Raw genomic sequence first — 12,855 nt, forward strand, 5'->3', positions numbered from 1 at the left:
TCCACTTATGGGGGTAATTTTCATTCCTTTGAAATTTAGCTCCAGGGAGTAGGAGTACTGATCATCTTTTGTCCTGGACTCTTCACAGATGTCAGTATCTCCTCCTAGAGGAAAGAGCGGCTTCTTTGCCATGAAATGTAACAAGAACACTGTCTCTCTTCAGGACAAAATTTGCTTGAAGTGCATTAAGAAAATTCAGCCCCTTAATGATAAGATGCCTCCCTCAGGAGGGACATATACCCATGGCACATTCAAAATGCTTTTATAATCCTCCACTTTGCTTGCTGCTTGAGGAACAGATGTGAACATGAAGTCCATGCTGATTTTATACTGTAACTGATACAGTACTTGATCTACAGCCCAGGGGTCCAATGTCTCCACCAATGTCCAGAAAACTGTAGCACGCTAACTTGTAAGTTTCAAGTAGAATAAAAACTTACAGCCCAATTTTTATTTAAATTTTATTATTATATTACTGGGGTGTGTGTGTGTGTGTGTGTGTGTGTGTGTGTGTGTGTGTGTGTGTGTGTATGTGTATGAGTGCAGGTGCCTACATAGACAAGAAGTAAGCATTGCATCCTCTCAGGCTGACCATAGTTGATTGTAAGATACATGATACATGTGCTAGGAGTATGGGTTCTCTGAAAGAAGTTATCTTAACCCCTGAGCCACATCTCCAGCCCATTCTTGTTTTAAATAGTTCTTCTGTGCTGTTATTCTGTTTCACCCCGTGCCTTTATTTTGCATTTATTTATTTAGCTACAGTCACATATGGCCTAGGCTCACTCTATAGCTGAGGGTGAGTTTGGGCTCCTCTTATCTCCATTTTCCAAGTGCTGAGATTACAGGCATGCGCCACCACATCTGACCAACTTAGTAACGTGTATCATAGATATATTAGTTAGAAATAGAATGGCAAGGTGTATAAATAGGAAATGAATTGCTGATTTCCAGACAACACAGACAGGAGTTGCTCCAAAGGACCTTTCTAAACAGGTCCAGTATATCCTTTCTTTCCCACTACCTCTGGTGGGCTAAAAGGAAGGTTAAAGCATTTAAGAACCTTCATGATAACAGGTTTAGAAAAGAGTTAAAGTTACAGAAAGGTGACTGACTCAGTGGAAGGTAGCTTGTTAATTAGTAAGCAAGTACTGTATACATATTGGACCATGGGGCTGTTATTCAAAGGGCAAAGTACATGAGCAATTGCATCTGCTTCCTAAAATAGTGCCCACTGACGCTTTCCTGAGAAGTGTGTTTTATCAGCTGTGAGGATTGAGGAATTTATTTATTGAGAAGAATTAGATAAAAGTTGGCATTAAGGAGCCTTGAAGAAACATCTCAGAAGCAGATGGAAGGAGGTAAGCCTTTATGGCTAAGGGCTTGCAAAATAGAAGCAAACAGTGAGGACAGTTACATAAAATTATTCTTCTTAGAAAACTTGCATTATCAGACTTGAGAACAGAACGGGTAAAGATCAATGCCATTTGTTTTATAGAAGTGTTTACTATGCAGTCACTCTAACCAAGGACTGTCAGAATCATCACACTGGGACTGCAGTGTACGCCCTTGGCCCAATTCACAGTCTTTGTTTATTTGGCAAGTATTTACTGAGAATGGAACACGAGCTAGACATTGTTCAAGGTACTAAGAACACAGCAATGGGGCAGGAGGGAGAAGCAGATCAGTCTCTGTTCTAAAGAATCTTGGGTTTCACTAGTGGAGAAACAGATAACAAGCAAATAAATACAATTTTCAGATGATGCTAAGTGCCATGAAGACATTAAGCCAGAACAGTGGGATAAAGACTGACTTTGTTATTCAACAAAATCCCCTCAAGCTGCCAATGTGGCTCCAGAGAACCCTCACCCCCAACTCCCACATCCCCTAGAGCCCTTAAGGGAATTGTGGACCAGTCAAAGTCTGAAACTGCAATCATCCTACCAGACAACATCTCTGAAGTTCTTTGACTGGTTCTGAAGCTTTTTTCTGGCCACAAAGGTTTGTTATGATCCATAAACACTAATGTTGTCTAGTAGTTTGGAGCTGTGCCAGTTTCTTGAGCCTCTCTCAGCAGACACTCCTTGACTGAAATAACTGCTCCCTCCAAGCATGCCCTGATTTACGGTCTGCTTGTTTATTTTTCCTGATTGCTTTAATGCCATTGATATCAGATTTCGTTTAACCTTGAATCTTACCTCTTCTGTACTACCATGTCTAGAATATTCTGCTTGCTTTCTGAAACGAGTCAAATCTGCTTGATTCGACCCAAGACCTTACCCTCTCTAATTGTTGAGCTTTGAATGGCACATGCTGGCACCATGTTTCACAAAACTGTGATTCTAGCAGAACTTGGTTTTCCCTTCCCTATGTCAATGCTAGGAATTTTGCCAGTATGTTTATTCTGACAAATGCTCTTCTGTTTTTGTTTCTTGTATCTTCCCTCTCCAGTGTTGAGACTCAAATCCATGGTTTCACACATGCTCAATTACTCAGTATGCTGTAGCCCTGTGGTATCCTGTAAATCTGTATTACATGAGAAAGGTTTGCAAACTGAAGGTAAGAAATTATACTTTACGCATTGATTGTAAGGATCTTAAAAGAAATAGGTAAATTCTAGGCCTGCTTACTTGCCAAGAAAACTTCATCAGTTGGTTCTAAAATGTCAGGTGTCCAGGAAGTAGACATGTGGTCAGAGGTAGAGGAAGCACAGGCAGTTGTGTGAACATACACCTGACCAAAACCTATGAGGCCAGGTTTGAGGTCACACTAGCCAAGATTTTGAAGGGCTGCATTAAGCAATTTTCATCACCATGACAACAAACTCGAGAAAAGGAACTAATAGAGAGAGAGACAAGGTTTATTTTCCTCACTGTATCAGAGGTTTCACTCCATGGCTGCTAGTTCTGTTGTTTCTGGGGCTGTGGTGAGGCAGTACATCACAGACAAACTGCTTATCCCAGAGTGGACCAGGAAGCCAGCAGAAGACAGGAAGAGTCAGAGGACAAGATGCCTCTTTCCATGACACCCTCGTAATCTAATCTCCACTCAGGGATTGGATCTTCTAACAGGAAACAATTTTTTTTCACAGATTTAAATTTTTAATTTTTAAAAACTGGTGTCATGGTACAACTAAGTGTCCAGGAGATAGTAAAATGTTAACATTTTTTTTTTTTTTTAATATACTGTTTTTATAATTCTCTGAGAGTTCTATATGTGTACACCATGACCTTAACTGTCCTTTCTAACTTCCTAGGACTTCCCAAACATTTCTCTCTCCCAACTTTATATTTCCTATCTTCTTTTAAGATACTAAAAATCTAACTGACAGAGTATAATTAGTACTGTTTATATATGCATGAGTGTGGGGCCATCCACTGGGATATGGGCAGCCAACCAGTGGCCACACCCCCAAATAAAATGGATTCTCTCCCATAAGTTCTTAAAAGCTGCTCAGCTAGGGATGGAACCTCTGGAACCTCTTCTATCACCCATACTGGGATTTTGGCTGCTTGCTCTTAGGCAGCTTTATGCTGGTAATTACAGTTGTGAGTCCATGAGTGCAGAGCTATGCCATACCCAGAACTCAGCATCTCATAGCCTTCCCTCCCACTCCCCTGCGCATACATTCTTTCTGCCTATTCTTCCATGATGTTCCTTGAACACTGAGGGTGGTGACTAAACCTGAGGGTGGATCAGGACACAAGGTCAGTGGTACATGGGAGTTTTAAGACATCCACAAATGTGATCCCCCCCCCGTGATTACGTCTCTCAATTAACAGACGTATCATTAGGATTCCTTATGTCTATACTACCTACCACTTTAACACATGAACTTTTAGACACTGTCAATGTATGTTCCAAAATCATTTGCTTGAGAATCTTTAAAAGGTACTCCAATAGGTAAGGTGAAAAGAACGTTTACTTAAAGGATAAGTGAGAATCTTACTTTATCCAACTACAAATTGTACTATAGAACCTCATAAATGTTGAAAATCTCCAAAAAATTACCATCTCTCTCTCTTTTTTCTCTTCAGACAATACCATTTCCTTTCTCCGATCCTCTCTTGGGTTGATTTCCTTATAGATCTGGGGTTCTTTACAAGGTCCTTGGTTTCTGCTCCTGGATGATTTCCAGGTAACCTGAGAATTCAGAGCTGCAGTGGTGCCATTCGACTCAAGCCTGGCCAGATATTGCCACTTCCATACCCCCAGTCATCAGTGAATAAAGCTCCAGGTCTCTAAGTTCAAATTCTTATGAAAGATAACCTGATTGACTCGATGAAGTCTGAGTTTATTTCCCCTGGATGCCAAGCCTCTAGAAATGGTGAGTTTATGACTGTGGCGTAAATGGTAGCCATAGGTACGTTAAGAGGGGAGCTTTCCTCAGACAGTGGGCAGGGTTAGAAGTGAGGCAGTGATTAACATACAGTGAAATTACAAAGGCTTGGTAAAGCCATGAAATTCAGTGATCACCCACAGCTACCAAAGAGGCAACAATTTGGGGGTGGGGGTGGGAGGGGGAAGAGCAGCAAAGTTTCATCTTGTGTGGACTTGATAGGCAGTTGCCTAAGATGCAAGTTCCTTTGTATAAATAATGCGAATTGACATCAGAGGAGCAGAATAAAGCTCAAAATGAGTTCCTCTTTCTAAGGGAAACTTGATTGCAGACCTACAAAGGACAAACATTTTGAAAAATATTTGTAAACCTGGATTGGTATAGCAAAGTAGGAAGCCAGAGTGGACAAGAATGTGCTTCACACATAGTTTACAAGAAGCTAGAGTGGTGGTGGCAGCCTTTCTTATGTGTGCACACACTGCTTCTCTCCAGCACGCCTCCCTCTTTTTGTAAACCACCCTATTCTCTACAAGATCATAGTCACTCTTAAACACCTAGATGAGTAATTGTATCTAGAAAGTCTTCTCTGACAGAGTCTAGTGTGATAGTCATAGATGATCATCCTTCTCTCTGTTTATAGATAACTGAAGTAGAAAATCTATATGGTCAAGAATCTCATTTAATTCTTCCTTGAATTTTCCATATTTATTACAAAACTTACATGAATTTAAAATTAATGTTTATTGATCAAAATCAAGTAACCAAGTACACTGGCTAACATTCTCACTTTACACAGAAACTAAGTCAAAAATCTATGGATCAGGGCACACGGTCAATGTTGCATGCGAGTTTTAAGACATCCACAATGGGATCACTTGCAATATCCCCATGATTATGTCTCTCAAGTAACAGATGTATCACTAGGAATATTTGTGTCTATATTACCATGATAGGTGCTTTTATGCAACTGCATCTAAATAATAAAACATGAAAAGCAACTCTTGCTTTTTTTTCTTTTATTCATCCTATCAATATTGATAGTATACTATTTGCTACAAATTAATTATAAATGTAGTGTAATAAAGTCAAAAGTTGGGCTTGAGCGATGGTTCAGACCATGAAATGCTTGTCATATAATCAAGAGGACCTCAGTCTACAATCTGGGCACCAATCCAAAAAAGCCAGGTGCAGTGATATGTGTCAGTATTCTTAGCACTAGGGAGGAGGAAACAGGAGGACCTTTTGGGATTGCTGGACAGCACTCTAGCCAATTGGTGAGCTCTCAGTTCAGTGGAAGACACTATTTCAAAAAACAAGATACATAGCAAAAGAGAAATGTTGACCTCTTACCTCCATGCACAAGTATATTGGCCCATATGAATGTGCACCCAACCATCTACTCTTTCAAATACACATATTATAACTAATAAAAATATTTTTTGGAAGAGTAGCATCTTCTAGTAGGGAGAGCTGTAAAACATATACTAAGCAATCATTTACTGAAGACAATCTGGGCAAGGCAACTTTTTCAAGAAAATGAGTTCTTATAAATAAATGAAAAGAGTAAATTAGATGATAAAAGTTTTGGAAAGATCTGGGGGATTTAGGATTATTCTAGTAACCTGTTTAACAAGTATGCATTGGATCCACACAGGATGCCCCGGCTTATAAGATGCAGGAGTAAGATAAACTCAACCTTTGTCTCTACATAGTGAATAGAAATTCACAAAGTATTAGAAGTCATGCAGGGGTTTGGGGTGAGGCAGGATCTTCCTGGGTCCAGTTGTGCTTAATCCAGGGATCTGGGATATCAGACACAGAAACCAAAGAATGACTTGAGACCATGGCTCCAGCAAAGCTTAAAGACATGAACACTGTAGGCGTCAGTAAGGCAGAAGGAAGCTTTTAACATGAAAACTACAGAAAGGTGAGAAATGAAGGAAAACTGAAACTCCTGAGAGTAGGAGGTGCCTGTGAAAGGACAAAAGATCAAGAGTGTGTTTGTTTGTTCATTTGTTTTGTCTTACATTTTTATAAGGCTATAACAGAAACTGGACAAAGGCTGAGTTAACTATGAGATTCTTGGTTCTCTGTATTCAATGGGCTGAGCCAAAGTAGGGCCCACACATTCTGTACATGCCCTCTTGGCCCAACCAGAAAGATAACTGGTTCATACTCTATCTACTCAGTTAGGAGCAGCCAAAACTTCCCTATGTCTGTCTCTGACTTTTTCTTTTTTAGCAGCTATGATGGTCATTCTCCATTGATATCTTGACTATATCTAGAATGAACTACAACCCAGAAATGGAGGGCATATGTGAGTGAACTTTTTTGCTTGGTCTAAAGTGGGTGAATCCCCTTCTAATCTGAGGTAGGAAGACACGCAGCTTTGATCCTAATCTTCACAGGGGAAGACATACTTTTAATATAGACCATACATTCTTCTGGCAGCGTATATAAGGATATGGAAGAAGGAAACGTTTGCTCTTTGTCTCCTTGCCATCATCTTGCTAGCAAGTCCATTCCTTCATTGGCATTAGAGTTCACTCTTCAGGATTCCAGCATCTACTGAAGACCAGCTGAGACATTCAGCCTTGTGGACTGAAAGACTTCTGGATTCTTGAATTTATCATTCATAGCTGGATATTGCTGGATTAGTTGGACCATAGCCTGTCAGTTGGACCCCCCTCCCCCTCTGTGTGTGTCTCTTTACATATAGAGATATAAATACAATATAGATATAGATGATAGATAGATAGATAGATAGATAGATAGATAGATGGATGGATGGATAGATGATTCATTCCACTAGTTCTACTCCGGAGAACAATGACTCACATAGCAGCTGACCTTGAGACTATTTGCTGGCTCTTAGCTGTGGCTGGCATTCCCCTGGTCCTCTGTGCAGGTGCCTTGCTGATGGCTAATTAAACTAAGCTCTCTTTGTTCTCACACTTATATAACCAACTTGTACTTTGACCATAGCAGAGAGATAACTGTATCTCAGCCACCAGGATACAGCTCAGTCTCACCTATAATCCTGGCATTTGGGAGATAGAAACAGGAGGATGAGAGTCTTAAGGCCAGCCTCAGCTACATAGTTAGTTCAAGGTTAATCTAGGTTACATAAAATTCTGTTTCGATGAAACCCCAAAAATCTAAGGAAGAAAAAGGATGAAATGAAAATGAGTAAGAAGGAAGGAGAGGAAACAGAGGAAGAGGAATTCAGGATGATTATTTCTTTTGAGTTTGTCTATGAGGTTGTTTCAAGTATAGTGGGGAAGGCTTAGTTTGAATGTGAGAGAGTATTATCCTTGGGTAGAGGCCAACAGGATCAAAAAGGCAAGAAGTGTAAAGTTCTTTCTGATTATTTCTCATTGAACAAGGTGGGTTTTTTTCCTGGGGCTGTTATTGTATGAGCCAATTTTTAATCTCTCTCTCTCTGTCTTTCTCTGTCTCTCTCTGTCTCCCTCTCTCTCTCTCTCTCTCTCTCTCTCTCTCTCTCTCTCTCTCTCTCTCTCTCTCTCCACTAATTCTGATTCTCTGAAGAACCCTGATACAGTGAAGAAGATGCAGTTTTGCAAGATACAATTGCTTCAGTTTATTCCTAACTCTTATTTATTTACTTATTTAAATCAGAGTCTCATTGTCTCATGGTGTAGCACTGACTGTCCTAGAACTCATTATCTTGACCAAGCCATCTTTAAACTCATAGAGATCTACCTGCTCCTGCCTCCCAAGTGCTGGGATTAAAGATATGCACCATCCAGCCTGGTTCTTAGCAACACTTAAGTCTAAAATTCTCGATACCCTTGTGTCTTACCTAACAATAAGTAGGAGAGAGTTGCTTAGATGTTGTCATCTTAATTTCTCGGCCTTGCAAGGTGTCCTGAAGGAAGGAGCAGGTTGTTTTGTGTGGCACTGCCAAGTAGAGTTCAGGCTTTCACTAGCAGTAGAGCGTGAGAAAACTAAGAAAGGCTAGCAGAGGAACACTCAAGTCAGTAACATAATGGATGTAAAGCAAAGCTGTCCTTACTTAACAGCACACAGGGAAGAGGAAACTTTTAAGGTACAGGGAAAAGTAGACAGATTGGTGCTGGAGAATTTTGGTTGGTTCTTGTGGGGGGATGGAAGCTGTCTTGTGCATTAAAGGATGTTTAACACCACTCTCTAGATGGTAGTCAAAACCACCTTCCTATAAAAGGACCAACACACACACACATACACACACACACACAAACACTCTGGGGGGGGTGGCAACTTTAAGACATCACTTAATTCCTCTGCAATGCAAAATTATACTATATTGAGAACCACTGGATTGGGGAACTTGTTCTCTATAACTGGATATCAAGTTATGTCCCTTTAGTGGCTTTGAACGATAACAAAGCCATTCCATTAAATTCATTGTTCTGTGGGTCAGGCATGTGGAAGACTTAATTGAATGGTTTTGGTTTTATATCTCTGTAAGGCCATGGTCAAGACATTCTCTGAAGTCTTGGAGGATCCACTCCTTTTTGTCACTCAAGTGGTAATTGATAGGGGGCCTTGGGTCCCTCCTGGTCTCATGCAAGATGCCATAGTTTCTTACAACATGGTCCTTCATAGGAAGCTTAAGCATGTTCTTGCCATTTGGCAGCTGTTACTGATCTGAGGGAATGGAGGCGTGGATTTACAATGTCTTTTTATGACCCGATGTCAGAAGTGACAATTCAGCTTTGTTACAGATGTTGGAACCAAGTTGTCAACTGTGGGCCCTCTTGGAAGCGAATTCGACTCTGGCTTGTGAGGAAAGAAGTATCTGCAGATTCGTGACCACAGTTTTTCAGACTACTATTGACAAAGAAGTCTTTAGGCAAATAGAATAGAGAGTACCATGAGCTATTTTAAACCAAATGCTACCTGATTGCTTAGTGAAAAGGAAAATTGTTAAGCCACTAGAATACAGACAAATTATATGCTCTTAGGATTAAATCAATGCACAAAGTCAAAAAGAAACAAAAACAGCAAAGACAAATGTTTCACCTGCATCAATATTTGTATTATACAAAGAACCAGTGAATAGTTCTGTAAGAAAGTAGATGATGATGGATCAATGATAAGCATATATTTGCTCACATGGAATATACCATGATCATCCGGGCACAGTAATCTCAAGCAGTGATATTCAGAGCTTGGTAATATCACAGCAGCAGGCGTTTGTTGACTATGTGTTAGATGGATGTAAGTATTGTACCTGTAGCAAATCACTTGTTTTTTACTCCGTCATGTAGTTATCACCATACCAATTTTTTAGCTTAGGTATAATCGGATCAGGCTGTGCTGTCACCTGGGCCGGCTCATGTATTAGGCAACAGAGGTGCAATGCTTTTCTGGCTCACAATACTTCCAGCGCCCACAAAACCAGCTTAATTCCTATGAAGATTGAAGCAAAAAAAAAATGTAAATATCAAATATAATATTTTAAGTATAATGCCAACACATTTTTTCATGGATCAATGCAATCATAAGATACAGTTTACAGTGGGTTTTGCTTGATTTTTTTTAAATGAAAAAAGAGGCCCCGCAGGTAGTTTCTAAGGTCATTAAAGTGAGAATGTATCTGCAGTGGCCGAGCTGTGTTTTGATCCCAGCAATGTGTCTCCTAAACCCACATTCTCCCTACAAGGCAACTTGCCAATATGTTTCAAAAGGGCTAAACTTAATTCACACTCAGTGATTACTTTGGCAGATTGAACATGAGACAGTAAACAGGGACATGGGAAATGATTGATGAAAAGATACAAAGAACAGTGTTCACTAGAAACTAAGAAAATGTCCAACAATAACAATATTTGATGTTGGGCATCAACTTAGGGGATAGGGGGACCTAGGAACTTCTTTTAGGGCCTTGAGGAAAGTCTAGAGGAGAGAGTGAGTGAGATAGAGAAGACAGAAGGAGAAATCTGTACAAGCTCTGGAGATAGGCAGTCCCCCGTGAAGGACATTTGGAAGCATCTAGTGCATTTATTTAAAGAGATCTTTCAGGAAAAAAGGGTCCAGGAAATGTAAAGGCAACACAGTTTAAACACACAGACACAAGGGCACTACAAACAGCATATGAACTTGAAGGTGCTCTGAAAAGTACATTGTCATAAAACCTATGGAGCCAATGACCTTAAGCAGAAGAGTGACATGATGATTGGTGTCTGCTGGAAACTTGACAGAATCTAGAGTTGCCCGGGAGATGGCCTGTTGACATTGCCTGCAAAAGATTATCTTGATTATGGTAACTGAGGTGGGAAGACAAATTTTAATTGTGGGCAGGGCCATTCCATGGGCAGAGGATCCTGGACTATCTGCAACAAAAGTGTGGTGCACATGACTCTCTCTCGACTTCCTGACTTCTGGTTTATTGTGACCAGCTGCTTCAAGCTCCTGTCACTAGAAATGAGCCAGCATAAACTCCATTTCCCTTCAGTTGTTTTCGTCCAGTAATTTATCACAACAAGAGGAAGAGATTGAAGACAAGTAACATTGTCATGTACATTTACTAGAGATTTTTGTGCATCATGTGCATATGCCCCTAACTTATATGTAAAGTCAGAGGCTAGTAACTAATGTACCAGAGTGGGAGAGAATGTACATTTGTTCATTCAAGTGGTATTTACTGAGTCCTACAAATGCTCATGGAGTCTTGGTATTCTTGGTATACTATTTTTTCAAAAGTTATTAACAATAACAACAACAGAGTGGATCAGAAAGCTGGTTTAAGGTTAACAAGAAATTTAGAACAGAAGTGTTACAAGGTGACTACACTGAGAACTTGTTACCTATGGAGCAGTGAAGTTAAAGGTGTCACAGGCAACAGTGGAGAGCTCATCCTTGAAGAGAAGCCCGGATTTCTGAACTTTTCTGACAAGAGAACAAGTTGGCTCTGGGGTGGGTTTAAATAATTTGTGGGGCCTAGGTGAGGTGTTTGGCTAATTGTATTATTTATGCTGGAAGAACTTTGTTCTTTCTCTGAAGTACAACAGCGGGCCATATGGTGAATAATGTGGTCATCGCATTGTGTGTGACCTTTCTCGCACCAGTTGACTCTAAACCAGTTGACTCATTGTGTCATGGAATCAAGAGACGCTACCTTCCAGAATTACTGTGCCCATTAACTGTATGGAAAAGGATATATGTGCTTGCTCAATCAGTACTAGCTTTGTTACTGGGCCACTGTGGTGCCAAGAGAAGGGAACAATTTGATCACCAACACAATGGTCTCGCGTGACCACCATTACTATTGGACCCTAAATCAAGTATTAAAGCGGGGTCAAGGGGTTTTCTTTCGCAGCCTACTTTTGCTGCGAGGTGCTGGAATAAAGCACCGAAGTGCCTGGAGGCTCTTCCCCGAGGCTATGCAGGAAGCTCTGCAGCTGACTGAACAGACCAGGTAACTGTGGTTCAGAAGTCACCCACCCCTGGATTCCCGGCGGCTGCCCCGCCCCTTTCCGGCTGTGGCTCCGCCCCTTCCCTTCTATTGGTTGGCGTGCTTCTCCGCCGGGCCGTCGCGAAGACCCGGAGGAGCGGAGTCGCTCCGAGGCGGGCTGGGCGCGCGCTCGCTGCGCATGCTCGAAGGCAGCTGGATTCCCGGTCTGGACCGGAGGCTCGGAGCGGCCGCGGCGGGGAGGCGCGCCTGTGCGCGGCACCGGCGTCGCGAGTGCGCTGCGCGCTCCTGAGGAAGGGAGGTGTAGGCCGGGGTGGGTGGGGGGAGGGCCGGGTGTCGGCGCGCTTGGCGTGCGGGATCCGAGTGGCTGCGGGCGGCCTGGGCTGCCCGGCCGACGCCTGCTGCGAGATGGCGATCTTGGGCGCGGAGGGCTGAGGAGGCGCCGCCGCGGTGGCCGCGGGCCCCGGGAGCCGCAGCTTCGCGCGGGTAAGCACAGCGGGGCTCTGGAGGGCGGCCGGGCCGGAGTTCGCTGGGGTGGGGTCGCCGGGCTTGCCCCGAGCTGGCCCTGGCACCGGCCTGAGTGGGTGACACCGGAGCCCGGCTAAGTGTCTCGGTGACTGCAGTGCTCAGCCTCCTGGCCGGCGGCTTGCAAGCGTTCCAGCTTCCCTGCCTCAGAACTGCTGCCCCGACTTTCACCCGGATCCCACCGGCGCGAGCCGGGACTCCAGCCTCGGAACGAGGGTCCTTTTCTGATATGTTTCTAGCATTCAGCATTTTTCACTGACTCCGCACCTCCTCTCGCCAACAGTCTCAATCTCCACCTTTGGTGACCTGGTAGGTTCAAGTGACCTTGCAAAATCTTCTAATCCTCATCTCGTGATTTGGGCCCTTTTCTTTTAAATCTTCTTTTAACATTTAGTATTGCTAGGATTGGTACTTTGCCCATCGCCTTTACAGTCTTTAAATGATCAGTTTTGTGGCTTAGGGCTGGATGGCTCTCTCCTTTACTCATCGGTTTGGAGTTGGAAGTTCCTTTGCTCTAAGCGATTCCACCAAAAAGAAGGTGTCTATAATGCTTTGAAATATTTTACTCTTCCAC

At 42.4% G+C, this 12,855-nt stretch overlaps 1 protein-coding gene and 1 long non-coding RNA gene across 6 annotated transcripts in view; both read left to right on the forward strand.

Annotated features, from left to right (window-relative positions):
• The first annotated feature begins 1,211 nt into the window (after positions 1-1,211).
• Positions 1,212-11,530, forward strand: LOC143438496 (uncharacterized). Of its 2 annotated transcripts, XR_013107290.1 has the most exons (5): positions 1,212-1,361; positions 1,760-2,001; positions 2,452-2,559; positions 4,038-4,327; positions 9,067-11,530. It is a non-coding gene; the product is annotated as an uncharacterized LOC143438496 (long non-coding RNA). The 2 variants fall into 2 exon arrangements; XR_013107289.1 differs by lacking the exon at positions 9,067-11,530 and having other exon boundaries at positions 4,038-4,506.
• A 473-nt stretch (positions 11,531-12,003) lies between these two features.
• Wwp1 (WW domain containing E3 ubiquitin protein ligase 1) overlaps positions 12,004-12,855 on the forward strand; it is a 90,925-nt gene continuing 90,073 nt past the window's right edge. The window contains exon 1 of one of the 4 annotated variants that reach the window (XM_076924103.1): positions 12,004-12,242. The gene's annotated coding sequence lies outside the window, so the exon portion shown is untranslated. Of the gene's footprint in view, positions 12,243-12,469; positions 12,591-12,855 lie in introns of those variants that run through there. The other 3 variants (XM_076924106.1, XM_076924105.1, XM_076924104.1) reach the window with 3 other exon arrangements.

This window comes from Arvicanthis niloticus, chromosome 25 (genome assembly GCF_011762505.2).
Source record: "Arvicanthis niloticus isolate mArvNil1 chromosome 25, mArvNil1.pat.X, whole genome shotgun sequence".
NCBI lineage: Eukaryota > Metazoa > Chordata > Mammalia > Rodentia > Muridae > Arvicanthis > Arvicanthis niloticus.